Genomic DNA, 13,286 nt, shown 5'->3' on the forward strand with positions numbered 1-13,286 from the left:
TCCACTCGACATGGCCCGACCACACCGAGTGAAGAAATTCAAATTCTGATGCTCAGACCATAGTCGACTGCCCGCAGTCAGTGGGTGCACTCAGCGTGCCCCCACTGGTCAAAAGATCTACACCCAGTGGGTGCACTCAGCGTGCCCCACGGGTTCAAAGTTCCACTCGACATGGCCCGACCAGACCGAGTGAAGAAATTCAAATTCTGATGCTCAAACCATAGTCGACTGCCCGCAGTCAATTATGGTCTCGGGGACTACACCCAGTGGGTGCACTCAGCGTGCCCCCACTGGTCAAAAGATTCAATTGACAACAACATTATCAGCTCAAAGTGCGAACTGTTCAGTGACAAATCAAAACACCCAGTGGGTGTACAGATGCAAGGCGCAGACAGATGCAAAGATTCTTGGAAAGAAAGTTTTCAGGTACCATATCCTAACAAAACAAGCCAGAAGAGTCAGTCGACGATCTACTAACGTGGACGTTGCTCTGGAGAGCGGAGTTGGCATCATAAGCAGCTTGGCTGGCTTCCCGCGCCATCTTCATCTTCTCCATCATAATGCCCGCCTGGCGTATAGCCTCTTTTGCAGCACCCACTTGGTCCTCTGGGACGTGATGTGTAGCAAAAAGTGAAGGTGGATCGGTGGGAGTCTGTGCAGCTGACGAGGAAGGCCGAGCACTCGACAGCGGTATGGCGAAGGAGACGGAAGTCTGATTGGCATCGCCGGCGTCCTGAATTACCGGTTCCAACACTGGTGTCGATTGAAGCGTCTTGCCAGCAAACGTTTTACCGTTTCTTCTCCCCAAGGGCCTCTGTGGCTCGTCCTCGTCCTCGTCAGGGAGGTCAATGACGTTGAGGGCTGTAAAAGGATCAGTCGCCAAAGTTTCATCACCCGATTGGATATAGCACAGTTCAATCGGCAAATCGAAGACAAAATCACGAGGATTGTACCCGGATTGGAGGTCACCGCATCTTCCATTTCCTCACCTCATTCTTATAAGCAGAGGTCCCAGAGGTAGCGGCACTGCCAGTTTCAAGATTCATTCGGTCAAACCAAGGGAAAAATAAACAGCACAAAACGTCGAGTAAAAGCGAAAGAAGAACACTCACGCAGAAGCAACAGGAACGTCAATTTTGATTCTCGGCAGCGCCTTCCGAGTCTTCTGCACTACAACCTTGGACTGCTTTGGAGATTTTTCAGTTGGTGCCGGAGAGGACGTCCGAGGACACTTTGACGACTGCCCGGTCTGAACGGTTGCCTTGTCACGGGCGCTCGCCGGGTCGTGAGTAAGTTTGGATCGCCTTTCCCTGCGGGGAGGAGAATCGACCTCTTCTTCGTCACTCGGGTCGTCGCTCTCCTCGTCCCCCTTTCCGTCGGAATGCCACTCATTGCTTTCACCTCTGCTTGCCTCCCCCTCCGGGTCCTGCTCCTGCTCTCCGTTGGGCATCGAATACATTTCAGTAAGGGCCTAGAAGAAAACAAGCAAGACAAAGTCAGTCGGTGAAGCATAAACAGTTGCATGTTAAATCAAGATGACACTCGGTAATTCATAATTGGACCTTGTCTGGTTCGTAGGATTGGTCAAGTGGAGGGATTCTCCTGGCTCCTCTGGGGTTATCCTTGTTGCCAGTGATACTCCTCAACCACTTCTCCACCGTATCCGCGTCGACTTCTTCTGGGTGCACCCAAGTGGAATCTTCAATGCCCGAATACATCCACATCGAATGGTCGCGGGCTTGAAGTGGCTGAATGCGTCGTCTGAGGAAGACTTCCAGCAGATCCATTCCAGTTACGCCCTCACGGATGAGATAGACCACTCACTCAACCAGCACTTTCACCTCTGCTTTCTCCCCTGGAGTCACTTTCAAGGCGGAGGGCTTCTCTACGCGAGCCATAGAAAAAGGAGGAAGTCCAGTCGACTGACTTGGAGTCGGTTGGTCTTTGCAGTAAAACCAGGTCGACTGCCATCCTCGTACTGACTCAGGAAGAGTTATGGCTGGAAAGAGCTCTTACCCCTCATCTGAATCCCAAGACCCCCACACATCTGGATTACCCGAGTCCTCTTGTCACTCGGGTTAGCCTTTTTGACCGACTGGGAGCGACACGTGAAAATGTGCTTGAAGAGACCCCAGTGTGGTCGACAACCCAAGAAGTTTTCGCACAGAGACACGAAAGCAGCAATATAAATGATGGTGTTGGGGGAAAAGTGATGAAGTTGTGCTCCAAAGAAATTCAAGAAAGCTCGGAAAAAAGGATGCGGAGGCAGAGAAAATCCACGGTCGATGTGAGTGGCAAGGAGGACGCACTCACCCTCCCGCGGTCGAGGTTCAGTCTCATCCTTCAGGAGCCGCGCCGATCCAGGAGGAATCAGCCCCTCCTCCACCAGATCGTCGAGGTCATCCTGACTGATCGTCGACCGGATCCAGTCGCCCTGGATCCAGCCGCGTGGCAAACCGGACCTCGACGAGGATCCGCCCCGGCTGGACTTTTTCCCCTTCGCCTTCGCCGTCGCCTTCTTTGCGCGCTCCAGAGCCACCGTCTTTTCTTTCCCCATCGCCGCGAACGGAGCTCGAGCGGAGCGGCGGCGCTGGAGTAGGAGCAGGCGCAGTGGGGAAAACTGAGAAGAGAGAAGAAGAATGAGGACGCACTGTTCAAAAACCCCGGTCCGGCGCCTTATATGGGGTTGCTTTCGAGTGACTGACCTGTAGGCCCGGGCAATCTTATCAAATCCCGCAACAGTCGCGCGCGTGATACGTGGCAAAAAAGGCGGCGCGGGAGTCGAGGCGGCATTGCCTTATCCAGCCCGATTACTGCGGCCTCCTCCGCCCCGCGCGCTTCCCGAAATTCGAATCCCGCGAGATCCGCGGGCAGCAGAGCAACTTGTCAGACGGAAGATCCCCACCACATTAGCACTCGGACCTCTTCCAGCAAAAGTTCACTCGACAAAACCAGGAATGGATCAAGGCGACTGAAAAAGAAGTTGGTGTCACCACCTCGGTTCGTTGATCCAAAACAAGACACACCCGAAGCGCGAAAAATGAGTCGGAAGTATTTTCAACTCCTTCTCCACTCAAACCCTGATCCATTCGGGGGCTAATGATGAGGACATGTACCTAGGGTAGGGTCGCAGGCCTGACCTAAATACCCTCCCCAAGGACATCACTCTAAAGCCAGAAGCATTCGAGGGGTACCATCACCCACTCGACCAGAAACATTTCCACTCGGAGGAATCAAGATCACTCGACCGTAACAAGAAACACTCGACAGACAGAAGACCTAAAGTCACTCTACACAGCAACGGTCGAGCATTAACTCTTAGACTTAATAGCCATTTATAACACTTTATTACGGACGTTACCAGTAACGCCCCCTTCTTGATGTACCTTAAATCCCTTGTAACGTGGGCTGGCCGGGGTCCTGGCGCACTCTATATAAGCCACCCCCCTCCACATGCACAAGGGTTCGCACCCCCTGTAACACACACGCATATAATCCGGTCGACCGCCTCCGGGCTCCGAGACGTAGGGCTGTTACTTCCTCCGAGAAGGGCCTGAACTCGTAAAACTCATGCGTACAGCTTCTCCATAGCTAGGATCTTGCCTCTACATCCCTACCCCCATTCTACTGTCAGACTTAGAACCACGACAGGTACACCTTCTATCACAGATCCGAAGGCAAGATATTCGTTGCTAAGAATGGATCCTTTCTAGAGAAGGAGTTTCTCTCGAAAGAAGTGAGTGGGAGGAAAGTAGAACTTGATGAGGTAATTGTACCTTCTCCAGAATTGGAAAGTAGTTACTCACAGAAATCAGTTCCAGTGATTCCTACACCAATTAGTGAGGAAGCTAATGATGATGATCATGAAACTTCTGATAAAGTTACTACCGAACCTCGTAGGTCAACCAGAGTAAGATCCACACCAGAGTAGTATGGTAATCCTGTTCTGGAGATCATGTTACTTGACCATGATGAACCTACGAACTATGAGGATGCGATGATGAGCCCAGATTCCACGAAATGGCTTAAGGCCATGAAATCTGAGATGGGATCCATGTATGAGAACAAAGTATGGACTTTGATTGACTTGCCCGATGATCGGCAATCCATTGAGAATAGATGGATCTTCAAGAGGAAGACGGACGTTGATAGTAGTGTTACTATCTACAAAACTTGAACTGTCGAAAAAGGTTTTCGACAAGTTCAAGGTGTTGACTACGATAAGATTTTCTCACTCGTAGCGATGCTTAAGTCTGTCCGAATCATGTTAGCAATTGCCACATTTTATGAAATCTGGCAAATGGATGTCAAAACTACATTCCTTAATGGATATCTTAAAGAAGAATTGTATATGATACAACAAGAAGGTTTTGTCGATCCAAAAGGTGCTAACAAAGTGTGCAAGCTCCAGCAATCCATTTATGGACTGGTGCAAGCCTCTCGGAGTTGGAATATACGCTTTGGTAGTGTGATCAAAGCATATGGTTTTATATAGACTTTTGGAGAAGTCTGTATTTACAAGAAAGTGAGTGGGAGCACTACAACCTTTCTGATAAGTATATGTAAATGACATATTGTCAATCGGAAATGATGTAGAATTTTCTGGAAAGCATAAAGGAGTGTTTGAAAGGAGTTTTTCAAAGAAGGACCTCGGTGAAGCTGCTTACACATTGAGCATCAAGATCTATAGAGACAGGTCAAGACGCTTGATAAGTTTTTTCAATGAGTACATACCTTGACAAGTTTTTGAAGTAGTTCAAAATGGAACAGTCAAAGAAAGAGTTCTTGCCTGTGTTGCAAGGTGTGAAGTTGAGTAAGACTCAAAGCCCGACCACGGCAGAAAATAGAAAGAGAATGAAAGTCATTCCCTATGCCGCAGCCATAGGTTCTATAAAGTATGCCATGCTGTGTACCAGACCTATTGTATACCCTGCCCTGAGTTTGGCAAGGAAGTACAATTTTGATCTAGGAGTAGATCACTGGACAACGGTCAAAAATTATCCTTAGAGGACTAAGGAAATATTTCTCGGTTATGGAGGTAATTGATGTCTACTACACAACCTTCTTCTTGTAGACGTTGTTGGGCCTCCAAGTGCAGAGGTTTGTAGGACAGTAGCAAATTTCCCTCAAGTGGATGACCTAAGGTTTATCAATCCGTGGGAGGTGTAGGATGAAGATGGTCTCTCTCAAACAACCCTGCAACCAAATAACAAAGAGTCTCTTGTATCCCCAACACACCCAATACAATGGTAAATTGTATAGGTGCACTAGTTCGGCGAAGAGATGGTGATACAAGTGCAATATGGATGATAGATATAGGTATTTGTAATCTGAAAATATAAAAACAGCAAGGCAACTAATGATAAAAGTGAGCGTAAACAGTATTGCAATGCTAGGAAACAAGGCCTAGGGTTCATACTTTCACTAGTGCAAATTCTCTCAACAATAATAACATAACTGGATCATATAACTATCCCTCAACATGCAATAAAGAGTCACTCCAAAGTCACTAATAGAGGAGAACAAACGAAGAGATTATGGTAGGGTACGAAACCACCTCAAAGTTATCCTTTCTGATCGATCTATTCAAGAGTCCGTAGTAAAATAACATGAAGCTATTATTTCCGTTCGATCTATCATAGAGTTCGTACTAGAATAACACCTTAAGACACAAATCAACCAAAACCCTAATGTCACCTAGATACTCCAATGTCACCTCAAGTATCCGTGGGTATGATTATACGATATGCACCACACAATCTCAGATTCATCTATTCAACCAACACAAAGTACTTCAAAGAGTGCCCCAAAGTTTCTACCGGAGAGTCAAGACGAAAACGTGTGCCAACCCCTATGCATAAGTTCACGAGGTCACGGAACCCGCAAGTTGATCACCAAAACATACATCAAGTGAATCACGTGAGTATCCCATTGTCACCACAGATAAGCACGGCAAGACATACATCAAGTGTTCTCAAATCCTTAAAGACTCAATCCAATAAGATAACTTCAAATGGAAAACTCAATCCATTACAAGAGAGTAGAGGGGGAGAAACATCATAAGATCCAACTATAATAGCAAATCTCGCGGTACATCAAGATCGTACCATCTCAAGAACACGAGAGAGAGAGAGAGAGATCAAACACATAGCTACTGGTACATACCCTCAGCCCCGAGGGTGAACTACTCCCTCCTCGTCATGGAGAGCGTCGGGATGATGAAGATGGCCACCGGTGAGGGTTCCCCCCTCCGGCAGGGTGCCGGAACAGGGTCCCGATTGGTTTTTGGTGGCTACAGAGGCTTGCGGCGGTGGAACTCCCGATCTATTCTGTTCCCCGAAGTTTTTAGGGTATATGGATATATATAGGCGAAAGAAGTCGGTCAGGGGAGCCACGAGGGGCCCACGAGGGTGGGGGCGCGCCCAAGGGGGCAGGCGCGCCTCCCTGCCTCGTGGCCACCTCGTTGCTTCCCTGACGTACACTCCAAGTGTCCTGGATTGCTTCCGTTCCAAAAATAACTCTCCCGGAGGTTTCATTCCGTTTGGACTCCGTTTGATATTCCTTTTCTGCGAAACACTGAAATAGGCAAAAAAACAGAAACTGGCACTGGGCTCTAGGTTAATAGGTTAGTCCCAAAAATTATATAAAAGTGCTTAGTAAAGCCCATTAAACATCCAAAAGAGATAATATAATAGCATGGAACAATCAAAAATTATAGATACGTTGGAGACGTATCAGTAATAAGGAGTTCGTCGTAAAGAGTTACGTCGATGCAAGCTTTGACACCGATCTGGATGACTCTAAGTCACAATCCAGATACATATTGAAAGTGGGAGCAATTAGCTAAAGTAGCTCCGTGCAGAGAATTGTAGACATAGAAATTTGCAAAATACATACGGATCTGAATTTGACAGACCCGTTGACTAAACTTCTCTCACAAGCAAAACATGATCACACCTTAGTACTCTTTGAGTGTTAATCACATGGCGATGTGAACTAGATTACTGACTCTAGTAAACTCTTTGAGTGTTTGTCACATGGCGATGTGAACTATGGGTGTTAATCACATGTGAAAGATCGTGGATGTCGCCTAGAGGGGGGGTGAATAGGCGCTTTAAAATAATTACGGTTTAGGCTTGAACAAATGCGGAATAAACCTAGCGGTTAATTTGACAAGCACAAAACCTACAACAACTAGGCTCACCTATGTGCACCAACAACTTATGCTAAGCAAGATAAACAACTAAGTGATAGCAAGATATATGACAAGAAACAATATGGCTATCACAAAGTAAAGTGCATAAGTAAAGGGTTCGGGTAAGAGATAACCGAGACACGCGGAGACGACGATGTATCCCGAAGTTCACACCCTTGCGGATGCTAATCTCCGTTTGGAGCGGTGTGGAGGCACAATGCTCCCCAAGAAGCCACTAGGGCCACCGTAATCTCCTCAGGCCCTCCCACAATGCAAGATGCCGTGATTCCACTAAGGGGCCCTTGAGGGCGGTCACCGAACCCGTACAAATGGCAACCCTTGGGGGCGGTCACCGAACCCGTACACTTTGGCAACCCTTGGGGGCGGTCACCGGAACCCGTCAAATTGCTCGGGGCGATCTCCACAACCTAATTGGAGACCCCGATGCTTGCCCGGAGCTTTACACCACAATGATTGAGCTCCGAACACCACCAACCGTCTAGGGCGCCCAAGCACCCAAGAGGAACAAGCTCAAGGGCACCAAGCACCCAAGAGTAATAAGCTTCTCAACTTGTAACTTCCACGTATCACCGTGGAGAACTCAAACCGATGCACCAAATGCAATGGCAAGGGCACACGGAGTGCCCAAGTCCTTCTCTCTCAAATCCCACTGAAGCAACTAATGCTAGGGAGGAAAAAGAGAGGAAGAACAAGAAGGAGAACACCAAGAACTCCAAGATCTAGATCCAAGGGGTTCCCCTCACAAAGAGGAGAAAGTGATTGGTGGAAATGTGGATCTAGATCTCCTCTCTCTTTTCCCTCAAAAACTAGCAAGAATCCATGGAGGGATTGAGAGTTAGCAAGCTCGAAGAAGGTCAACAATGGGGGAAGAACACGAGCTCAAGAGATAAGGTTCATTGGGGAAGAAGACCTCCTTATATAGTGGGGGGAACAATCCAACCGTTACCCCCACTCCAGCCTCGCAGAGAGCGGTACTACCGCTTGGCCAGCGGTACTACCGCTTGCCCCTATAAGCGGTACTACCGCTCCCCCTCGCGGTACTGCCGCTGGGCCCAGAGCGGTACTACCGCGGTGGCAGGGCGGTACTACCGCAAACGAGCGGTACTACGGCCCCCACTGCCGCGGCTAGTACCGTAGAACCCGACACGAAAAAGACCCCTCGAATCGAGGCAGTACTAGCACGAGACCGCAGCGGTACTACGGCTGGGGGCTACCAGCGGTACTACCGCTCAGGAGCGGTACTACCGCTCTTGAGCGGTACTACTGCTTGTAGCACCCAAGCGGTACTACCGCTCCGGCCCGCGGTACTACCGCTAGGAAACCAAAACTGCCATAACTTCTGCATATGAGCTCCGAATTGAGCAAACTCAAGCTTGTTGGTTATAGTAAGAAGAGGCAGGGGAGGTATGCCAACAAATAGAGGAGTGAAACCTCCAACCGAGAAGAACCGGCATAACCTCCAACATCGAAAACATCATAGAAGATGCGAGTGAACTCCGTTTTCGATGAACTCGAGCTTGTCATCAAGATGACCATAAGCTCCAAAACTCACAAAGAGAAGAATCAAACAATAACCAATAAAGATGATGCAAGGATGCAATGGTTTGAGCTCTCTATGAACGATAATATCAAGCTACTCATCGAGAGCCCCCCTTGATAGTACGGCAATCGATCCTATAACCCGGTCTCCCAACTACCATCATGAGACCGGTAAAATAGAAAACCTATCAAGAGCAAACCTTTGCCTTGCACATGGTCCACTTGAGCTAGATGATGACGATCTTGACTCCCTCAAGTTGGACCACCTTTCTTGGTTGCGTTGGCTCGATGAAGACTAGTAGATTGCTCCCCCATGCTCCACTATGGGTGAGCCACTCTTCCGCACATCTTCACAAGTCCATTGTCACCACAATGGACGGCAAGCTTCAAGCATTGGATCTCTTCATGATGCTTCACTTGAACTTGCACACCACAACATCTTCACAAGTCCATTGTCACCACAATGGACGGAAAGCTTCAAGCATTTGATCTCTTCATGATGCTTCACTTGAACTTGCACACCGCAACCTAACCCCACAAAGAACACTCACGAAGATCATGGGTTAGTACACAAAGCGTAATTGACAATGCTTACCACACCATGGGATCGCTTGATCCCTCTCGGTACATCTTCTACGCTTTGTGAGTTGATCAAGTTGATTCACTCTTGACTTAGTCTTGATCAACCATGAATCTTTTCAACTCTCTTCATTTGGATGATGTCTTGAAGATATACATGAATGATCACACAATCTTCTTCTCCAAGACATGCTTGCAATAAGCTCAACTCTCACATGACCAATCTTTGGATAATTCCTTAATAACACCTTGGTCACCACATAAACTCCTTGAAACCAACACATGAACTTCAAGAAATGCCTATGGACAAATCCTTCAAATATAACTCAAGGCAACCATTAGTCCATAGAGATTGTCATCAATTACCAAAACCAAACATGGGGGCACCGCATGTTCTTTCAACATGGTGATGTGAATTATTCGTGTTAAATCACATGGCGATGTGAACAAGATTATTGACTCTAGCGCAAGTGGGAGACTGAAGGAAAAATGCCCTAGAGGCAATAATAAAGTTGTTATTTATATTTCCTTATATCATGATAAATGTTTATTATTCATGCTAGAATTGTATTTACCGGAAACTTAGTACATGTGTGGATACATAGACAAACAGAGTGTCACTAGTATGCCTGTACTTGACTAGCTCGTTGAATCGAAAATGGTTAAGTTTCCTAGCCATAGACATGAGTTGTCATTTGATTAACTGGATCACATCATTAGAGAATGATGTGATTGACTTGACCCATTCCGTTAGCTTAGCATTTGATCGTTTAGTATATTGCTATTGCTTTCTTCATGACTTATACATGTTCCTATGACTATGAGATTATGCAACTCCCGAATACCGAAGGAACACTTTGTGTGCTACCAAACGTCACAACGTAACTGGGTGATTATAAAGCTGCTCTACGACTGTCTCCGATGGTACTTGTTGAGTTGGCATAGATCAAGATTAGGATTTGTCACTCCGATTGTCGGAGAGGTATCTCTGGGCCCTCTCGGTAATGCACATCACTATAAGCCTTGCAAGCAATGTAACTAATGAGTTAGTTGCGGGATGATGCATTACGGAACGAGTAAAGAGACTTCCCGGTAACGAGATTGAACTAGGTATTGAGATACCGATGATCGAATCTCGGGCAAGTAACATACCGATGACAAAGGGAACAACGTATGTTGTTATGCGGTTTGACCGATAAAGATCTTCGTAGAATATGTAGGAACCAATATGAGCATCCAGGTTCCGCTATTGGTTATTGACCGGAGACGAGTCTCGGTCATGTCTACATAGTTCTTGAACCCGTAGGGTCCGCACGCTTAACGTTCGGTGACAATCGGTATTATGAGTTTATGTGTTTTGATGTACCGAAGGTAGTTCGGAGTCCCGGATATGATCACGGACATGACTAGGAGTCTCGAAATGGTCGAGACACAAAGATCGATATATTGGATGACTATGTTTGGACATCGGAAGGGTTCCGAGTGAGTTTGGACATATACCGGAGTACCAGGGGGGTTACCGGAACCCCCCGGGTAGTGTAATGGGCCTTATGGGCCTTAGTGGAGAGAGAGAGGGGCAGCAAGGGCAGGTCGCGCGCCCCTCCCCCTCTAGTCCGAATTGGACTAGGAAGGGGGGGCAGTGCCCCCCTTTTCCTTCTCCCTCTCTCCTCCTTCCTTCTCTCCTACTCCTACTACATGGAAGGGGGGAATCCTACTCCCGGTGGGAATCCCACTCCCGGTGGGAGTAGGACTCCCCATGGGGCGCGCCATAGGAGGGCCGGCCCTCCCCCTCCTCCACTCCTTTATATACGGGGGAGGGGGCACCCCATAGACGCACAAGTTGATCATTGATCTCTTAGCCGTGTGCGGTGCCCCCTCTACCATAATCCACCTCGGTCATATCGTCGTAGTGCTTAGGCGAAGCCCTACGCCGGTAGCTTCATCATCACCGTCATCACGCCGTCGTGCTGACGAAGCTCTCCCTCGACACTCTGCTGCATCGTGAGTTCGTGGGACGTCACCGGGCTGAACGTGTGCAGATCGCGGAGGTGCCGTACATTCGGTACTAGGATCGGTCGATTGTGAAGACGTACGACTACATCAACCGCGTTGTCATAACGCTTCCGCTTTCGGTCTACGAGGGTACGTGGACAACACTCTCCCTTCTCGTTGCTATGCATCACCATGATCTTGCGTGTGCGTGGGAATTTTTTTGAAATTACTACGTTCCCCAACAACTTGCCGGTAACGAGATTGAACTAGGTATGAAGATACTGACGACCGAATCTCGGGCAAGTAACATACCGATGACAAAAGGAATGACGTATGTTGTCATTGCGGTTTGACCGATAAAGATCTTCGTAGAATATGTAGGAACCAATATGAGCATCCAGGTTCCTTTGTTGGTTATTGATCAGAGATGTGTCTCGATCATGTCTACATATTTCTCGAACCCGCAGGGTCCGCACGATTAACGTTTCGATGACGATTTTGCATTATATGAGTTATGTGATTTGGTGACCAAATGTTGTTCGGAGTCCCGGATGAGATCACAGACATGACGAGGAGTCTCGAAATGGTCGAGAGGTAAAGATTCATATATAGGATGATAGTATTCGGACACCAGAAGTGTTCTGGGGGTACCGGGTACGTATCGGGTCACCGGAAGGGGTTCCAGGCACCCCCCGACAAAGATATGGGCCTTATTGGGCCAAGGGCGGGACAGACCAGCCCTTAAGGGGCTGGTGCGCCCCCATATGGGCCGGCCTAAGTGGAGAAAGGAAAAGGGGAGGAGGAAAGGAAATAGAGGGAATATGATCCCCCTTCCTTTCCCCTGTCCCCTCTTTCCTTCCCCCTCTGAAGATAAGGAAAGGGGGAGGCCGAATTGGAGGAGGCCCCCAAGTAGGATTCCTCCTACTTGGGGCGCCCATGGCTGTCCGCCTCCCCCTCCCACCTATATATATGTGGGGAGGGGGTGCCTAGAACACACAACAAACATTGTTAGCCGTGTGCGGCGGCCCCCTCCATAGTTTACGCCTCCAGTCATATTCAAGTAGTGCTTAGGCGAAGCCCTGCGCGGATCACTTCGCTATCACCGTCACCACGCCGTCGTGCTGACGGAACTCTACCTCGACACTTTGCTGGATCAAGAGTTCGAGGGACGTCATCGAGCAGAACGTGTGCAGAACTCGGAGGCGACGTACGTTCGGTACTTGATCGGTTGAATTGAGAAGACGTTCGACTACATCAACCGCGTTAAACTAATGCTTCCGCTTTCGGTCTACGAGGGTACGTGGACACAATGTTCCCCTCATGTTGTTATGCATCTCCTAGAAATTTTTTAAAATTGTATGCTACGTTCTCCAACAACTTTCACGCTAGGAATACAATTGTGCTTTACGAGAAAAAAACATAACTATACTAATCTACGCTTCAAAACGGTAATAATTGTGCTTCACTTTTGTGGAAGCAATTGGGATGCTCTAATACCCCCATCGCACTGAAACTTCTCGAGCGTGAGTGGGATTCACGGGAACATGCGACAGGCAATTAATGACAGCATGCATTTTTTTTTTAAAACTTTCAATCCAATCATTAACTATCATGCTAGTATAAAAAACAGCGGAAATAACAAAAATTATATCTAGATCCATCGATCACCTAGCGACGACTATAAGCACTAAAGTAAGTCAAAGGCATGCCACCATCATCACCCCTCCTTCAACGAAGCCGGGCAATACTTGTTGTAGTAGATAGTCGAAAAGTCATCATGCTAAGGCCCCACAGGACCAACGGACCAGAACAACAACCATCGCCGATGAAGAGAAGCGTAGATAGAAAGAATCCAACTTATAGACACACGAACGTAGACGCGCCAAGACTGGATCTATGAAGATCCATCGAAGACCAACACCGACCGAATCCCACAAGATCCGCCGGAGACACACTTCCA

The sequence above is a fragment of the Aegilops tauschii genome, chromosome 4 (genome assembly GCF_002575655.3).
Source record: "Aegilops tauschii subsp. strangulata cultivar AL8/78 chromosome 4, Aet v6.0, whole genome shotgun sequence".
Lineage (NCBI taxonomy): Eukaryota > Viridiplantae > Streptophyta > Magnoliopsida > Poales > Poaceae > Aegilops > Aegilops tauschii.